At 41.6% G+C, this 17,427-nt stretch overlaps 1 protein-coding gene across 1 annotated transcript in view; it reads right to left on the reverse strand.

The window, feature by feature from the left end:
- Positions 1-14,077, reverse strand: part of slc8a4b (solute carrier family 8 member 4b) — a 101,661-nt gene extending 87,584 nt beyond the window's left edge. The window contains exon 1 of the mRNA XM_031285041.2: positions 13,854-14,077. The gene's annotated coding sequence lies outside the window, so the exon portion shown is untranslated. The remainder of the gene's footprint in view (positions 1-13,853) is intronic.
- Positions 14,078-17,427: the final 3,350 nt, after the last annotated feature.

The raw sequence follows: 17,427 nt of genomic DNA on the forward strand, positions 1-17,427 counted from the left end.
AACCAAGCGCAGTCACACCATAAAACGTTAAGACTCCTTGAGAAAAAAGATCCGTATTTTGCCGTAATCCAATGACACGGAAAAAAAGTAATCTACAGCGATCAGTAGATCCACAAATAGAGTCACGGTGTATCCAGCAAGGCCGATACGAGCGTCACATTCACCAGCCAGCTCCAAACAGGTGAACGAGGCCTCTCCACTTCGCCGTTTAAACAAAGTGGAATAAACGTATACAAGTCCAAATCTACACAAAACCCGCAATCAATTAGTAAGCTGACATCACATTTATATACATGGCATTTAGGAAACCTTTATTGCAAGGTTGGCACGGCAAGATGTCCAGACTAGTGCAACAGTAAGTTTCGTTTTTTGCGTCCTGCTGCTCCATCGTCAGCCAGGTAATATTTTTTTTTTACTAAAGCAGTATATAAAATCTGATGTATTACCTACCACCATTTAGTTGTTTTGTGTTATTTAAAATATTTATAAAATATCTGGTCATGCCAGACATAATTATTCCACTCATTTTTTAAACAATGCAATTACCCGTTTTAGCCACCAGGTGGGCAGTGCTCCTCCTGCCCCCCCAAGCCATCTCCGCGTATGCGGTCAGACCCATCTGCTAGGGGGCCGAGACTGAGAGCTACATGGATAAATATGCACCAAACAAGCCACTTTGAAATGTTGCTCTTTTCATGAATACAAAAGTTGGGTGACAGACTAAAAAATGTTGGGTGACCCTCCCCTCAACAAAGAATAAAAAGACATGACCCTCCCCTATTTTCCTCCGGTGGTCCATTCCATAAATACCGAACGGTCCCTTAGAGGACTATGTGTGGGCATGTGAATGCAGGGTTGCCAGTTTAAATCTAATGACTGGCTTTGTAAAATGTGACTAGAGTTGCGGTGCCTTTGAGCAAGGAATATAATGCTCTGGAGGACTGCAGTTGTACTCGTCAGCTCTCATGCATAACTGTGAGAAACAGTCAGCATCAACTTCCCTCATGTTAAGTCTTGTTCCAGAACCACAGTGATGATGCTGGTGATTTGTGTTGTGTGGAGATTTTAGATCGACTTTCTATCTCACAGGCATCCATTGTTTTCCATTAACTACACTACGCGCAATAAAAGTCAGCTCAAAGAAACTTGCTTGAGATAAGTAATCCATCAGTGAATGTTTGGTAACATTTTTCTTCTTGGTAGATATCAATACGATCATTGAGGGGCGAGCCAGGGCAGTTTTCAGAAAGATTCCTTTGGATTCAAGTGCTACTCAATTTTTGAGATTTGAGAGGAAACTGCATTTTTGTAGCAGACGGCAGAAATGTGTGTCCTTGAGCAAACCAGCAAGCACTTTTTAGTCATTGTTGGCAACTGCATTTCCAACGTAGCCCTTTAAGAGATTATGGCAAGCAAGTGATTTCCATACCACGCTGAAATGAACTGTAAATAATGGCTTCCCAAAAGCTGTCAATCTAAAACCTTAAAGCATGGATGTAATATAAGAACTGAATACAGCGTTTGAGGCGGAGCCCCTTTCATTCTTATGAGCGCAGGCGCACTAGAGACCTCCGCTGGCCGAGCTTCTGGTTTAGCGCTCTGCTAAATTTTTCTGCAATTTAAACCCAGAGGTAAATAAAAACGTAAGTGCAATAACTACGTAAACATTTAAAAGAATGTGAAAGATAGAGTTAACAACAACAAATACAGGTGTTATTGATGACTGGCCCACCATTCACACAGGTAAAGAGCTGCCCAACACAATTTGTCACATCCCTAAAACATACTGTATGCGCATGTGCATTTCCAAAGTTCCATTAGGGATTTCTTGCTTCTACAAATGAGTCAAATTAAGGCTGGTCAATCAATCTGCAGATCCAGAGGTCCACGTGACCTAACTGAGGCAGGCATGAAAGAGCTTCTGAAGCGCTCGATTCATCACAAGACATCCTTCTTAACCAGCTGATCTGAGAATAACAAGCATTCATTACGCAGGCAATCACACACTCAACTGCACACACACTTTTATGTTCTTTCAAGCAACAAAAACCACACGCGGGTTTGTTCTAATGCTCCTACTTTCACTCTCATACATTTTTCATTTAAAACACACATAAATGGGTTATTTGAGCGTGGGGTGTGCATGTGAAATTTCAGAGATAACACACTGCCCAACATTTACTTGTAGTCTTTGAAGCCAGTAATTGGCAACGGGCTCATTGTGAGGGTGTGGAGATGCATGCATGTGTGTGTGTGTGTGTGTGTGTGTATGTGTGTGTGTGTGTGTGTGTGTGTGTGTGTGTGTGTGTGTGTGTGTGTGTGTGTGTGTGTGTGTGCGTGCGTGCGTGTGCGTGCGTGCGTGTGTGTGTGTGTGTGTGTGTGTGTGTGTGTGTGTGTGCTTAATATCTACTTTGATCCGTGTAAAAGCATGTTTGAAGCTGCGATTGAGATCCAAGCAAGCAACAGATTGTCATGCTGGTAATGGCAGAGGAGAGGGGCAGAGCAATGAAGAGGGAGGACGATTTCACAAGAGAGGATGGAAAAGAACGGAGCAGACGATAAGAGAAAAAGAGTAATGGCAATAAAATACAGAGGAGGAAATGAGAAAAGTGTCGGTGGGCGCTTTAGGCTGTAAAGGCCAGAGAGGTTTGGTGGAGTATCAGCAGACAGATATATGGTGAAGTGTGTATGAATGTTTCATTCTACCTCAAGATTAGGCCTACATTAGAGAATGAACTTAATGAACATGGCCCTTGGGATGGAGGTTAATAACTACCCTGCCTTTATAAAGACATGATCAGAGGGAAAAATAACTGAATGGAAGGACTCTCTGAGAGTGTGTGAATGATGATCCCAGAGCAGTATCAACACTTAAACTGGCACAAACAAAAAGTATTAGCAAAGTCAAACTTACATTCAATTTGGTATATAGAACTACATTACATACACTCAGTTATATACTGTACAGAGTTGTTTGAAACATTGATATAAATGGGGTGGACAATGTATTAGAAACATCTGTCGGCACTGAAACCTTAATTTAGCATTTTGTAGCAATCGGTTCCGACCTGACAATTTTGACGTGGAATGCGTATTGATTATCTGTATGAATATTTAATAATTTTATCTAGAAATACTTGAGATTTAAAACAAAGTTTTCAGGGAGTATACCGAGGGATTTCCTAAAGTGGAGTACACGTTGTGTGGGCATGTGTCGGAAATTCATAATGTCAGTACTTTAGCGGGCTGGTAAGATTTAAGAAGCGTTTGAAAAAATGCTTTATTAATTAAAAGGAGGCACCAAACGTTTGGTTACTTGCATAACCCCATTTCTCTGAGTAACAAGAGTGAGTGGTTCACTCTGGGGACCTTCAGCATATTTAAAATGGCCATAAAATAATCACCGGTCTTATAACGGCTATATTAAATTGCATGAGCTTGGTGTACGAAAAAAAAATAGCAACTGAGTGTAGATTCATAATGTCACATACTACAGGTTAATAATTCCCTAGATTTTGACACTATATGCATGTTCAAAGACAAAATGCCGGTTTGGTGGTTTTGTAATGTTTTAATGAAATGTCGGACCTTTTGCCATGTATCCACACTTTAATATGAAATCCTTCATAATCTGGCAGAGTTTTGGTGTCGCCACCTGGCCCCAGTCTATATTAGATCTACTTTTTTCAAATAAATCCAGCATCAGTTGCTACCGTATGTACTTTATCACGAATCATACCATGACATGATGGAATGATACTCAATTCTGATTGGCTGGTGGGTGTCCAGCAATTTTAATGCAATGTGATATATACATGCAGTCTGTCATGTGAAGTTGTGTGCGCTCTCCGTGCATGCCTACAGTAATATATCTAATGTAACATAGTGTCCAGGTGTTTTGGGATTCCTAATGAGCTACAAACTAAATAGAAACTGTATGATAGAATCCATGCAGCTGTGGACTGCATGCTGTGATAGTGGAAGCCTGCTTTCAACTGGCACTGGCAGTTTGACAGCTCTGGAACTGTGGCTTTAGATAATCCCCATAATGTATTGTATGAAATCTCATAATGCATATTACACGTATGGGGTTATGCAACTACCAATCGGCATAATCTTCTTCCAGCTTTCTATGGATAGGAAGTCATGGAACTGTTTGTTTTTAATGCACACACACGCACGCACTCTGCTCTCCTCGAGCGTAAGTCATATTGCAGATGTTCATATCCAGTATCTGCTGCCGGCCTCCGTTTGTTTGTTTTTGTGTGTATGTATGTGTGTGTGTGTGTGTGTGTGTGTGTGTGTGTGTGTGATGTTGAGTGGTACTGGCAGCACGGTGCTCAGACTTCCGTCCCTTGCTAATGTCACACACAGAGAGGATAGCAGACAGCCTGAGGGAGCTAGCTTGCTAAAGCGCACTCTCTCTCACACACACACACACACACACACACACACACACACACACACACACACACACACACACACACACACACACACTCACACACACACACGGTTATCATGCATAAATAAATGAATATGAACATTAAGAATGAACATTTAAACTTAGCATTCTCGCACACCATGCTTCCATGCAGGCTGTTCTAGTGTTCCTTCACTCGTATGGATTTCTTTTTGCTACAGTGACTTGGTGACACACACACACACACACACACACACACACACACACACACACACACACACACACACACACACACACACACACACACACACACACAAATCTGTGCAGGCTGTTCATATAAGTGTTATTTCTCTGCTGCTGAGCCCTGATGACACATGCACCCACATTAAGTTCACAACTAAAAGTCATCACAGTGTTTGAACCCACATGTGACTTTCTACACATACTTAGCCCTATACATAAAAGCACTATCTGCTTCTAAAACAAACAAGCACACACACACACACACACACACACACACACACACACACACACACACACACACACACACACAGAGACCACCAGCTGTCCTGAGGAAACCTTAGTCTTTGAGAGTTTGCTCTACACTCACCCTGGTCGCCTTTACACCTCCACCCAAAGCTTCTCTCCATTTCGATGTCACGGCCACTTGCTGTAGCTGTGGCGTTTACTCCGAGTGACATGCAGTTGTAAGAGCAAACCAATGAGAAATGCAGATTTGAGAGGACCTGCTATCACTTTATGTATAAAGCTTCACAAACTGTGGATTTACTCAAGTCAACTTGTTTATGGCTCAGTGTGTCTGCAACGTCTTGGGACAACTGCAGTGGTATGGAAAGGGGAGGTTTTTTGCAAGAACGGGGCATCTGGATAAAATGCAACTGCTACACTGCAAGGGAGATGTGTCAAGACAGTAGGGGTGCACGATTCAGAAAATGTCACGATTCGATATCGATTTTTAGGCTCAAGATTCGATTCAAAAATGATTCTCGATTCAAAAAACGATTCACAGTAGGTAAATGTAGTTACTTTTCCCATGTGATTGCAGTAGACATACAATAAATTTTTTTTTTTTAAAAAGTACTTCTTTTTTTTTTTATTAAAAAATATTAATTAATTTTTGGAATTCTATGAATCGATTTTGAATCGGTAAAGCTTGAATCGCGAATTCCCATTCATTTCTTTTATTTCAAAATGAAATACCACTGTGGTGATGAGAAAGCACTGCATCTTCGAATGAAGCTTCAAAAAAGGAGGTGTGTCAAACTGTGTGAGTGTGTGTGTGGGGCTGTGAGCAATGCAAAGAAGCAGTACAGTTTGATAACAGAGCAGATGGATAACACGAGCACGTTTGATTTGTTTGTGTTCAGAAAATGGGAGCAACAGAGCTGCGGGGAAACTAATGAAGTTAAATGGAAACCGAGTCTTTCATTAGCACAAAGCTTTCCCGTGTGATAAAAAACCCCATGCTGCCCTTTCTTTATTTCACTGGAGCAGCGCAGAGAGGCAGTGAAAACGCTCCATGGCCAAAATGTATTTTTCAAAAGAGGGCATTATTTTCGGGTAGTAAAAGAAAAGATTAAAATGGTTTTATGTTCAGATTCATGCTGGCACCCGTACCCTTTTGAAAACGGCCGCACTGAGATCTGAGAGTACACCAAACTTTCACAAACAAAAAGACAAACCATGGAAACATGGGGAACTGGGGAGAAAGTGAATATAAAGAGAAAATGCGGTGAAAGGTAATTTGCACAGCAATGGTGTGTGCGTGTTTGAAAAAGCTGGAGATGTGCTATGTGAGCAAAAGAGTAGTTGGGAGACTGTGATAGCATGACAACAGAGTGGATTATGGTTATTTAGGAGCGCCTGTCGTCCACTCCTGCTTCATTATATTTGTATTGTTTTAATCGCTTCTGATCCTCATCCCTTCTTTAAACCAATCAGAAAACCACCAGACACTACCATCCTTCCTCCACACACACACACACAAACATACACACACACACACACACACACACACACACACACACACACACACACACACACACACACACACACACACACAAACAGACAAACCACCCACTCCAATAAACCCGACACTTGAAAGATTTCACAGTCACACGTGCGTGCACTCGTGAACACACCGTCACACAAACATTGCATGCCGAAACTCCCCGCAGCCATGCATGCAACGTGGCTGGACAGCTGGTATGTGTGTGTGGACTCTTATGAGATTATATAAGCTAGGTTTGGGTTTATGCTGCTGTGACAGATAACTGTGCAAGAGAAGGATAGAAACAGCAAGGACAGAAAGGACGAGAACTAAATGATAGATAAAGATAAAGTAAATTAGGAAATGTAATGTAGGATACAGGGCAGGACAGGGTAAGATCTCTAATGATTGAAAGGATGTTGAGCTGGGCAGGAAGAGACAGTAATAAGGACATATGGGAGTGATGGTGGAAATTGGACAGAGAGAAGACAGAAGAGGGGTGAAGCAGAGAGGATAAAGGTAGTAACCAAGCCAGGAGCGGAGTGACAGACCGAAGAGGGCTCCAGGTGAGGAGGCCATGGAGAGTAATGGCGTGCGTTGGGAAACAGAGGGGAGGGGAGGAGAAGAAAGCCAGAGAGAGAGGGGGATTTGGGGATATGAGGTGATAGAACGAGAGAGAGACTGATAGAGAAGGACAGACAGGAGTAATAAAGACGAGAGTGGAGGTAATCAGAAAAAAAAAGATGTGGGAGTGGGAGCGACTGTACAGGAGGGAAACAAAAGAGCAAGGTGGAAAGAGGGGGAAGGAAATGAAAGTGACAGTAAAACAGGGGGGACAATATATACAATAAAATATATAACTATTCTCATTCTACTGTCATAATAAATCACAGACCAATGCTGGGACTCTTCCCCCCCCCCTCAGGAAAACCGTGATTTCTCGCCATATCTGCATTTGATTTGATTTAAAGCTGCTGCAATAATAAATGTTTATATATTAACAATGCGTCAAATGACTATTTATAATATAATTAAACTGAGTTAAAGTTAGCGACTAGCTGGTGAATACATTGGAGCATTTCTGCAGCTAAAGAGTCACATATTCCAAAAAGCAGAGCTAAAAGGAGAGCGGATGTTCATCGGGTGGGCAAAAGCTCGACTCCAAATAAATGCTAATATCGTTCTGTGTCTGCTGGATGTGTAAATATGTAATTGTTGTTATTATTTGCCAACAGTTAAACCATATCAAGTTTATATAATGTTGTGTTTACAGCTGGTTCTGCTGTCCCTAAGTGGCTAAAAAAAAACAAATAAAATATATACATCTGATCATCCTTTTTTTCAGGACCTTCTCATAATAGTATGTGTGAGTGGCTATATGAGGTTATTACTGCATGCAGTGGGGCAGAAAATAATACACAACATAGTGCCGTTTTTGGCGGTTTGGGGTACGGGAGCATTGTATGGATGTTTAGTTGTAATGTTGGGGCTGTCTCATGCACTTGATGCTCCACCCATTTAATGCTGCTCTGCACTCTAATTTGACGGCGGAGGCCTGCATTGATTTGCATAGTCTGATTAAGCCATAGTTTTCATTTGCAGATTTTGCACTCACCTTATTAGATTTTTTTAAGATATTTTGCAACACTGCTAGACTGTAGGCTACCATTTTAGCATGAAAACTAATTGGAAGAAAGTGCTGCATCTATAAAGTTGAAAAGTACCGTGATAACAGCATTTCAAGGTTGTCGTGATTAGCAGTAATGAAGATGGACTCCTGTGCCTTTGTTTCAGTATGCAACAGACACACACAAACATGTAGCAGTAGCGTGCATGTTGTGGTGCTATTTATGAATAGGACATTATATATATCTCCTGAAAAATCCTAGGTGGACTTTTATTTTAAAGGGTACAGGTTAACACTTGTTGCTAGTACATTTTTCTGGGAGTAAATGTGTTGTAATGTAGAATTTGAACACTTAACTAAAAAAAGGTTTTAACAGGGAGTTGCCAAATAGTTTATCTGTTAAGTTTCATTTTACATATTGTATGTACTGGTGGTAATGGAATGCGTTGCAGGAAGTGTGGTAAATAACAGTTCAAACCCACTAAACATACACATGGTAGAAATCCCGTAACATACAGAAAGAGGTAGAAAAAGAGAGAGGCAGAGAGGGACAAAGAGAGAGAAAGGAGAAAATGAAATTAAAGAGTGAACGCTGTACAAACAGGGTTGAGAGGGAAAGAGAACCAAAAATAACAGGGCAGAGAAGGGAGAGAAAGAGGTAGAGGGAGTCACAAACAGAGAGAGAAAATATAGATCTCTGCGTCAGAAACAAGTTCTTCATCTGTTCGACAACCAGTAGCTTCTTCAAAAAGGCTCACGCTCACCTCAATTCTACTTCAATGCTTTAGAACCCTCCTTAAAAAAGGAACACACAATGCCTTCTACAAACTGTTCACTTCACAGGATGCCTATTCAAGCCTGTCCCCTCAGAAAAGCTTTAAAAAGGTCAACGCATTCTTCATCAGGGCCCATTTTCACAGTTGATTGGATAGGTCTGTGATTGTCCATTTCACATCATGCATCCCATTCATGAATTCAAAAGAGCAGATTGTGCTGAATATGGCCTCCGAGAGCGACTGAGAAAAGGACAAAAGCTGCTTTTTTTTTTTCTTCCTCTATCTTTCAGAAATCATAACCACCTTATTCACTTTTCTCCACTTAGCACTGTCTCATGCTGCCAAGCATCAAGCCATCCCCAAAAAATACAGTAATTTAAGGCAACAACGACAACATCGCTGACAACAATAACATCTCCGGGACAGTTTGCCCTGTGAATCATCACATACGGATCACACAGACAGCGACAGACACAGTTACTATCACTCACACACGCTGCTGCCAGTTCAGGTGTGTGTGTGTGTGTGTGTGTGTGTGTGTGTGTGTGTGTGTGTGTGTGTGTGTGTGTGTGTGAGATAGGCTGAGGTTATTCATAAAACAAATGGCTCTAGTCCACCTTGGAGCTTTCTATTCTTAGCAGCAGCAGCTGGGCGAGCATCTCTGCATATCAATAAGCCAGCTTATCTTTAAACATCATCTGGTGGGGTGACAGTGATGATAGTCAATGAGTAATCATATTTAATAATGGGGATTTCAATATTGACCAAAATAATTAATTGTAATTATTTGTTTTCCATACAAGGCAGCCCAGATTTAACACAACTACAAACTGAGAGAGGAGTAATACTGCAAGATCCCACTGTCTTCTCTGGTTTGGTCAATATGAGGACTAAGTAAAAATTGTGCATGCAGCATTCATTGCTACAGGCTACTAATGAATTAGTTCATCATTTGAAGCTTTACCTCTGAAGGACTAAGTGAGGTACACAAATGTGAGGGCCAAATCAGTCTGCCGTGCAAGTGAGATCACTGTTGGTACATCAGAAACTGCCGCCCAGCTTAGAAATCGCGCCATTTGGCAGTAAACGTGTCAAATGAATCCCTGAGACGTGCACTGGGAGTGATTGGAAACTAAGTGGAATGAATGATGTGAGAGGCCCGGCCAACCTGTTTGGCCCAGGAGAGAAATTAGGTCGGCACTACTCATCTTTATTGTTTTTTTTTTTTTTTTTTTTTTAACTCAGAGGGTGTTACACTCAGAATAAATCTGAAATTTATATTGTTCCAGCCCTCTGTGTAAGTAATTATGGATTTTTTTTTCAGCAGAGTATACTTTTCTTTAATACTTGATTGAGGTGCATTACTTTGATCTTCCATTTTAAGGCCCTCTGTCACATTGTGTTAAACACATTTTTAACTTTTCTATTATATAAAGCGTTTCCACTGTTTCCAGGTATATCAGGCTTTAGGTAATTTTCTAATTTTATGGCTGAATTTAACAAATTGCTCCACTGACTGTAAAGTTTGGGGTTTGGTAGTATAAGCACAACCCTTGGCTTTCAGTCAGAGTAGAGTCTAGTCCAACAGGTGCCAATGTGTGATGTGGAGCGTGGGCAGAGCTGGCAGCATATTGAGCACTTTCCATGAATGTCAAACACTGCATAAAATAAAACAGGATAGGCCAACGACTTTGTGCCACAGCCAGAGAAGAGGTGAACACTATGATATATCACTGTCCTCACATTCTATTGTTATAGGGATTTAATTAATCAACCTGTAGGCAGGATGCCATGCTTTTTAAAGCCTTGAGGAGGGACTCACAGCTAGGTCGCAGTAAGATTAAAATGCCTCTCGAAATCATCCTGATTAAAGTGGCAGTCTAAACAGATGAAGGAGATGCATTGGACTTTTTTAAATTTAGATTCAGGCCACTTTTCAAACACACATACAATTAAAATTGAGTTGGCGAGTCAGTCAGAAAGTTTGAGATGAGAACTAAAAGTTCAATGATCACTCATTATAGATTTTGTTTTCCAAAATGAACTTTTTCAAAAGTCTGCTTTTATTTTATAATGGCATTTTTCCTTATGACATTTTTATTTTATGACATACGAGAGTGTAGTTCATCGCCTTGTCACCTTTCAGCCAATTACTGTACGTGCCTCCTGCCTCTCCCCTAATCAAGCTAGCTCAACAACTGCTATCCAATTTAGCCGTTTAGCTCCTGTTAGCTAGAGCAACAACAATGTCAAAGTAAATTTGAATTGACAATAGTTGAATATCTGAATGTAAAAATTATGACTTTTGGAATCAGTAAAGTAATCCATCCATCAGGAACAGTTTAAGGCCTGGAGGCCATAAGGGGACCGTAAAAAAAGAATAGGTTAGATCTTAAACATTTAAATGTTATGTATCATTCAATTAAAACACCTAAAACTATCATATATGCTATTGTCATTTCTCCTCTGGTAACCTTTACAGAAGCCTCCTGGCTAAATGAGTCCTTCTTCTATTTCTACTTCCCAGTCGTTATCAACATCCTCTTCCCCCTGATACCATTCAGAACACAAGTCATCTATCACCAGGGCTAAACACCCCTCCCACTGAGAGTACCTAACAGCATGTAACACACACACAAACACACACAAGAGAGAAGAGGATTATGACCACAGGGACTTTCCTGTCCCTCCCAGCTATTGGCCAGACACACTATGATGACAGTAGCGGGATCCATTGGGTCAGTAATCGTAACAGCACAAATAACCAGAGACCGGTGCCAGCTATACAGATTAACATGGACAAGAATAGAGGCCAACATGTGGGTTACCACCTTCACCAGTGGGGAAGTCAGTATGTTGTTTAAGTCATTAATGGATTAAATGAGGATACAGTCACTGGAAAGGAAGCGACAGACAGAAAGAGAGTAAGTCTTGGATATTTTTGAAAGCAGCACAAACACACAGAGACTTAGCTGTTACGGAGGCAGCATGCATTATGTGCATACACAAAAGCACACACATACCTAGTTGCGAACTATAAATGTAAAAGCCTGACCAAATCAATGTCAATATTGGCATTTCCAGGATTAGGCGTCTAACAAAATAATGAATAAATGAGTGTGGTGTTACTTCCAAACCCCTTGGATTCTCTGGACTTTATTTACAGACACAGCTCATCCAGGATGAATTACTGGACGGATGGAACAAAATCTGGCGGAGAGGCCCAAAGCACAAATACATACATAAAATGAGTGGGTTGTCTTTTTTTATAAATTCAAACAGATGCTAACGGAAATTTACTCTGAATCATCAACAAAGATTCATCTTGTCTTGTAAAAGTTGTTTCTGTGTCATGGCTTATAAACCAAGACTTAACTCAAAAAATGTGTCTTTTTATTTTCCTTTAATCAATATATCATATAATCCTGCTGCAAGCAAAAATCGGAATACATTTTTGACCCTTTGCTTGTTGCTGAAAATTGCGTGTCTGAATTGTCCAAAATGTTGCCTCATGTATCACCATCCTGCATGGCCCACATTGGCTCTTGCAGTTAGTAAATGCCCAAAACTGCTTAACACAAAGACTTATTGTTGCTGGTGGAAGCTGAAAAATGGTTTGAGATATGCAAATTAGTCTATAGCCTACATTTCCTTAGACAGATTGTGTGTTTGAATTATTGAGAGGGTGACATATCTTTATGTTAATTATTTATCCTTGATAAAAAAAGGCCTAATAATCATCATGATCATCATGCTGCCATGAGCCTATTATTTTAAAACTACCACTGTCGTCATCATCATTAAACCTTTTACATATGCCATCATTATCATCAGCATCGTTAACATTAACGTTAATATCATTCTCATCACCATTACAATGCTGCTTATTATCAAAAAAAGTATCTTGACCATCATTCTGCTCCTCCTCCTCATCACCACCTGCATACCACCCATTTCCACCAATCAATCAAACGGTATAATAAGAAGGTGCAAGTGTAAACGATTGTAGGACGACTGTACACGAGAAATAAAAAGGATGAAAATTTAATAAACCATTTAAAACCAGTACCATCATCATCAAAACTCTAACCACCACCATCATCATCATGACCAGTAACATCATCCTCATTATGACCATCATCATCATCATCATCATCATCATCATCATCATCATCATAACTCCAAGCACACCCATCATCAGCATTTACACATAATCATTATTATCTCTATAAAGAGAATAGGGCTTCAATCTGTATGAAATAATTCATTTAACTGCTATTGTGCATTTCAATTTCATCATCATCATCGTTAATCACCGTTATTTCCTTCTTCAGCATCACATTCTCATACATATCCTATTTGGCTTCAATTGTTTCCATTGCCTAGCCTCTCGTGCACCCTGACCGGGTGCGCAGTCCCTCCAGACCCGGATGCGTTCACTATCCCTGACCCTATAATTTCATTCTCCCTCCCCGGCCAGCGGCATTACAGCCTGCGCGCTCCACAGCCCCGCTCGGCGCGGTTCCAGGGTTATAGACTACCCCTGTAGCTTTGGGGGGAATGTCACGCACCGTTCTCCCGCGAGCCTCTCTGGTGGAGACTGTGCGTTGGCTAAATGCTTAATTGGAGCGGTATACTGAACAGGGCCAGGGCAGGGCTCCGCGGTGTCGCACACACCTGAGAGAGACCCCCGGGCACGCATGGCTGTCCGGTTGATCCCTTCGCGATCTCTCCCTGAGCTATACGATCACTTTCTCTCCTCTCCCGTTCACCCTCGCCGGATCTCACCCTGACAGGTTCCGTGCTCCTTATTTACGCACGCACGCACCGATCTGTGCAAATTGCACCACCCGCTGCAATTAACAGGATTGGCAAAATCCTCGCGCTTCACATAGGCTATGTGTACACTTAACGATTGTCTCCTGTCACACACACGGTTAACGTAGGGCAACACGACAGTAAAACAATCACAATAAATGCATAATCAATTCAAATTAATAACAATAGTAAAATACACACGTTGTTTGTGTCTTCTCACCGGCTCGGTACTCTGGAAGAAGCCCAGGTTGGGATCCGTTCATTCACTCACTCATTCACTCACTCATCCCTCTATCTGTTCATAGGTCCCTCCGTTCCGTCCCTCATTCAGCAGCTGAATAAACGGCTTCTCTCCTCTGAAGCAGCAGCGGCGGTGACAGAGCACGCGCACTTCACCCGTTGGCTCGCTCTTGCGTCCTCTCCAGTGTGTGTGTGTGTGTGTGTGTGTGTGTGTGTGTGTGTGTGTCTCTCTCTCTCTCTCTCTCTCTCTCTCTCTCTCTCTCTCTCTCTCTCTCCCTCCCCTCCTCCACCTCTCTCTCTTTCTCCCCCTCTCTCTCTCCCTGTCTATCCTCTCTCTCCCTCTCTCTATCCCCCCCTCTCCCCCTCATTCTTTCCCTCACTCTCTCTCTCTCTCTCTCTGGCTAGCAGCATCTCCCCCCTCTTTCTCTTGCTTGCAGAACAACAAGACAGAGAGGGGGAGAGGAAGATGTGGAACTGAGAAAGAAAAAATTGGAGACTGGGAGAAGATGAGCTGATGTGAGCAGGAGTAGAGTGATAATAAGGCAGAGAGCTAGACAGCGGCTATTAGTGTGTGTTTGTGCCTGTGTGTAAGTGTGTGTTTGTGGGGGTGTAGAGGATAAATGTGAACCAAAGGAGCATGCACTCCCAGCAGCATCACCCCTGCACTGATAAATGCAGATCATTGTAGGGACAGAGGAGAGAAAATAACTAGTGTAAAAGTGTAAAAGTTCAGGGCTGCAACTAGAGATTGCTTACATTATCAATTTTGTTTTTTTATTAATCAATTAATTGTACACTGTATGAAATGTAAAAAATAAAATAAAAATAACAGTGACAGATGTCTTGGATGGATGAGGGAAAAAAGGGCAGTGAGAACATTGGAAAAGTGGACATAGAGAGATGAAAGAACAGAGGAGGGGTGGGAGGGATGGTAGCTGTGGAGATGGGAAAAGGGGAGGAAGGGAGGAGGAGGAGGGCTGGAGTCTATGTAAATAATGAGAGAGGGGAGAGGAGAAGTTTAACATTATCCGTCTTTTCGACACAGTTGATCAGAGTTCTGTCTCAGCGTGAAGCATGGCCTTTACACCGCAAGCTAATTCATACCCCGAGGGGACATCACAAACACACACACACACACACACACACACACACACACAAGCATGCACACGCTAACACTAAACAATTCCAGCCAAATACATTTGCGTCTTACATTGGACGGGACATCACACACACGCATGCACGCACGCACGCACGCACGCACGCACACAGAACAATTCCAGCCAAACTGTTATCTTCGCTGAGAGAACACACACACAACCATGCACATCCAAATGCATTCCAGCTAAATGCATAATTGCAAATACACACACATGGGTACAAAATTTGCATGAAATAGCAATACACATAAGCACGTGTGCAGACATACAGATGTTGGCACAGTGTTTGACTCATAACTGAAATTCAGTGAGAACACTGATAGCATTATTAAGCGAGCAAACCAAAGAATATACCTACTGAGGAAGATTAACTCTTTTGGGGTCTGTAAAAGAATTCTATGCACATTTTATCAAGCCTTCATTGAGAGCCTATTAACATTTTCTTTCTTATGTTGGTTTAATGGACTATCCGTGAAAGACAAAAAGAGCTTGAGCGACACATTGTTAAGGTATGCTCAAAAATCACTGGTACCCAGTTAAAAGATCTCTGTTCTCTCTGGAAAACACAAGTTGTCCAGAAAGCAGACAGAATACTGTGCCAACCAGATCATGTACACAGTAATGGATTTGTTATCATGCAGTCAGGTCGGCGGTACTATGTGCCAATACGGAAAACTAACTGCTATGCCAACTCATTCATTCCCTCTGCTATAAGACTGTTAAATGAAAACACATAACTATAACAAAACTGGTTCTTGCACTCCGCTGCTCTGTTCCGTCACTGGCAGGTGAATGTGAAAATGTGTGTGTGTGTGTGTGTGTGTGTGTGTGTGTGTGTGTGTGTGTGTGTGTGTGTGTGTGTGGGTGGGTGGGCAGGTGTGGGTGTGTGTAATGATTGGGTCATGTGTAAATGTGTGGATGTTATGGGAGAGAGAGAAGCATCTGTATACAGGGGGATGTATGACTGCTGCAGTACTATTTATTGTTTATTTTAATTTATTATTTTATAACATTACATTATATACATTGCGTGCTAATGCAATTTTTAATGCACTTTTTAAGTTTAACCCTTAATGGATGGGTTGGCTGTAAAACTGAATTGCCCTCTTGGAGACTAATAAAGTTATCTGAAGCTGAATCTGAATCTGAATACAGATGCCAACACATCCATCGCGCCCACACACAGATTTCGATTACAGCTCCTGCTGAGAGTAAATTCTATAAGTGAACCGAGGATTCTGTGAATGGTTGTGCATGTAATACTAAAGTGTGTTATTAATGAATAACATAGCCGCCTGGATAAACCTAGCAATATTCTCTATTTTTTAAGAAATCCCATGAAAAGACCCAAAAGCAAAAGTTTGTCAGTTTGGCACTCAGCCACAAAAGCAGTACGGCAGTAGCAGGATGTATGTGGGATCAACTCATAATAAACTACAGTGCCCTTCTTTATAAAGGGACATGTCACCAAGTACAACAGCGTGACTCCCTAATGTGTTTTTAATAGTTTTTGGACAATGGCGGCGCTCTGTGGCACAAGAGGAATGAGCTATATCATGCTGTGGCTACACAGACAATATGTGTCCACAAAGGGAGGATGTCAATGTTTCATTTAAACATTTAATGCCACTAAGACCACTCATATCATTCAACCATAGACTGTTAAAGGGGTGGTTCAGAATTTTGGACATAGGACCTCATTTCCAAGTTAGCCAGTGTGTTATTTATCAGTGGAGACCGTTTTCAACACTTTTCATCCAGTCCTTCCAGTTGCAGAGTTCGCTGGTGCTAGGCTAGCGCAAGTCAACAGTATCTGCTAGCCTGCAATTAAAAGCAGTCTTAAACACTCCACAGTACACAGTAGGCAAATAAAGTATAACGCCAGACTACCGATGTAAATGTCTGTTGATAGAATAATGTCAGAAATAAAACTACCCTTGCATCTCAATGATCGCATTACATTTGGAGGGACTAGTTTCTCAGCAGCGGCGGAATTTTACTTAGCTCCGGTTAGTAGTACTGCACCATAAAGTAAACAGAGAAGCGCACTCCAGTCGAGAAACCTAGTAGCTGCTGGCTTGGACATCAAGATACCGGCGGAGAGACCCTACTCAACTGGCAAATGTGTAGTGATCATTTTAGACCAGACGACTTTGAAAAACCCCGTAATATAAAGGACCACAAGTCACTGACAACGAATGCGGTTCCATCCGTCTTTCTAGATGCACCAACAGCTACTGATGAACAGGTAATAACTTTCGGTAGGCTACTCTAGCTAATAAAGCTAGCCCCTTTCATAACGTTAGCCTAGCTACTACTGATAGATTGAGACTGACAACGGTAGTGGAACGTTACTGTTCAATGCATTGTGGAGAGTG

Source organism: Sander lucioperca, chromosome 17, assembly GCF_008315115.2.
Source record: "Sander lucioperca isolate FBNREF2018 chromosome 17, SLUC_FBN_1.2, whole genome shotgun sequence".
NCBI lineage: Eukaryota > Metazoa > Chordata > Actinopteri > Perciformes > Percidae > Sander > Sander lucioperca.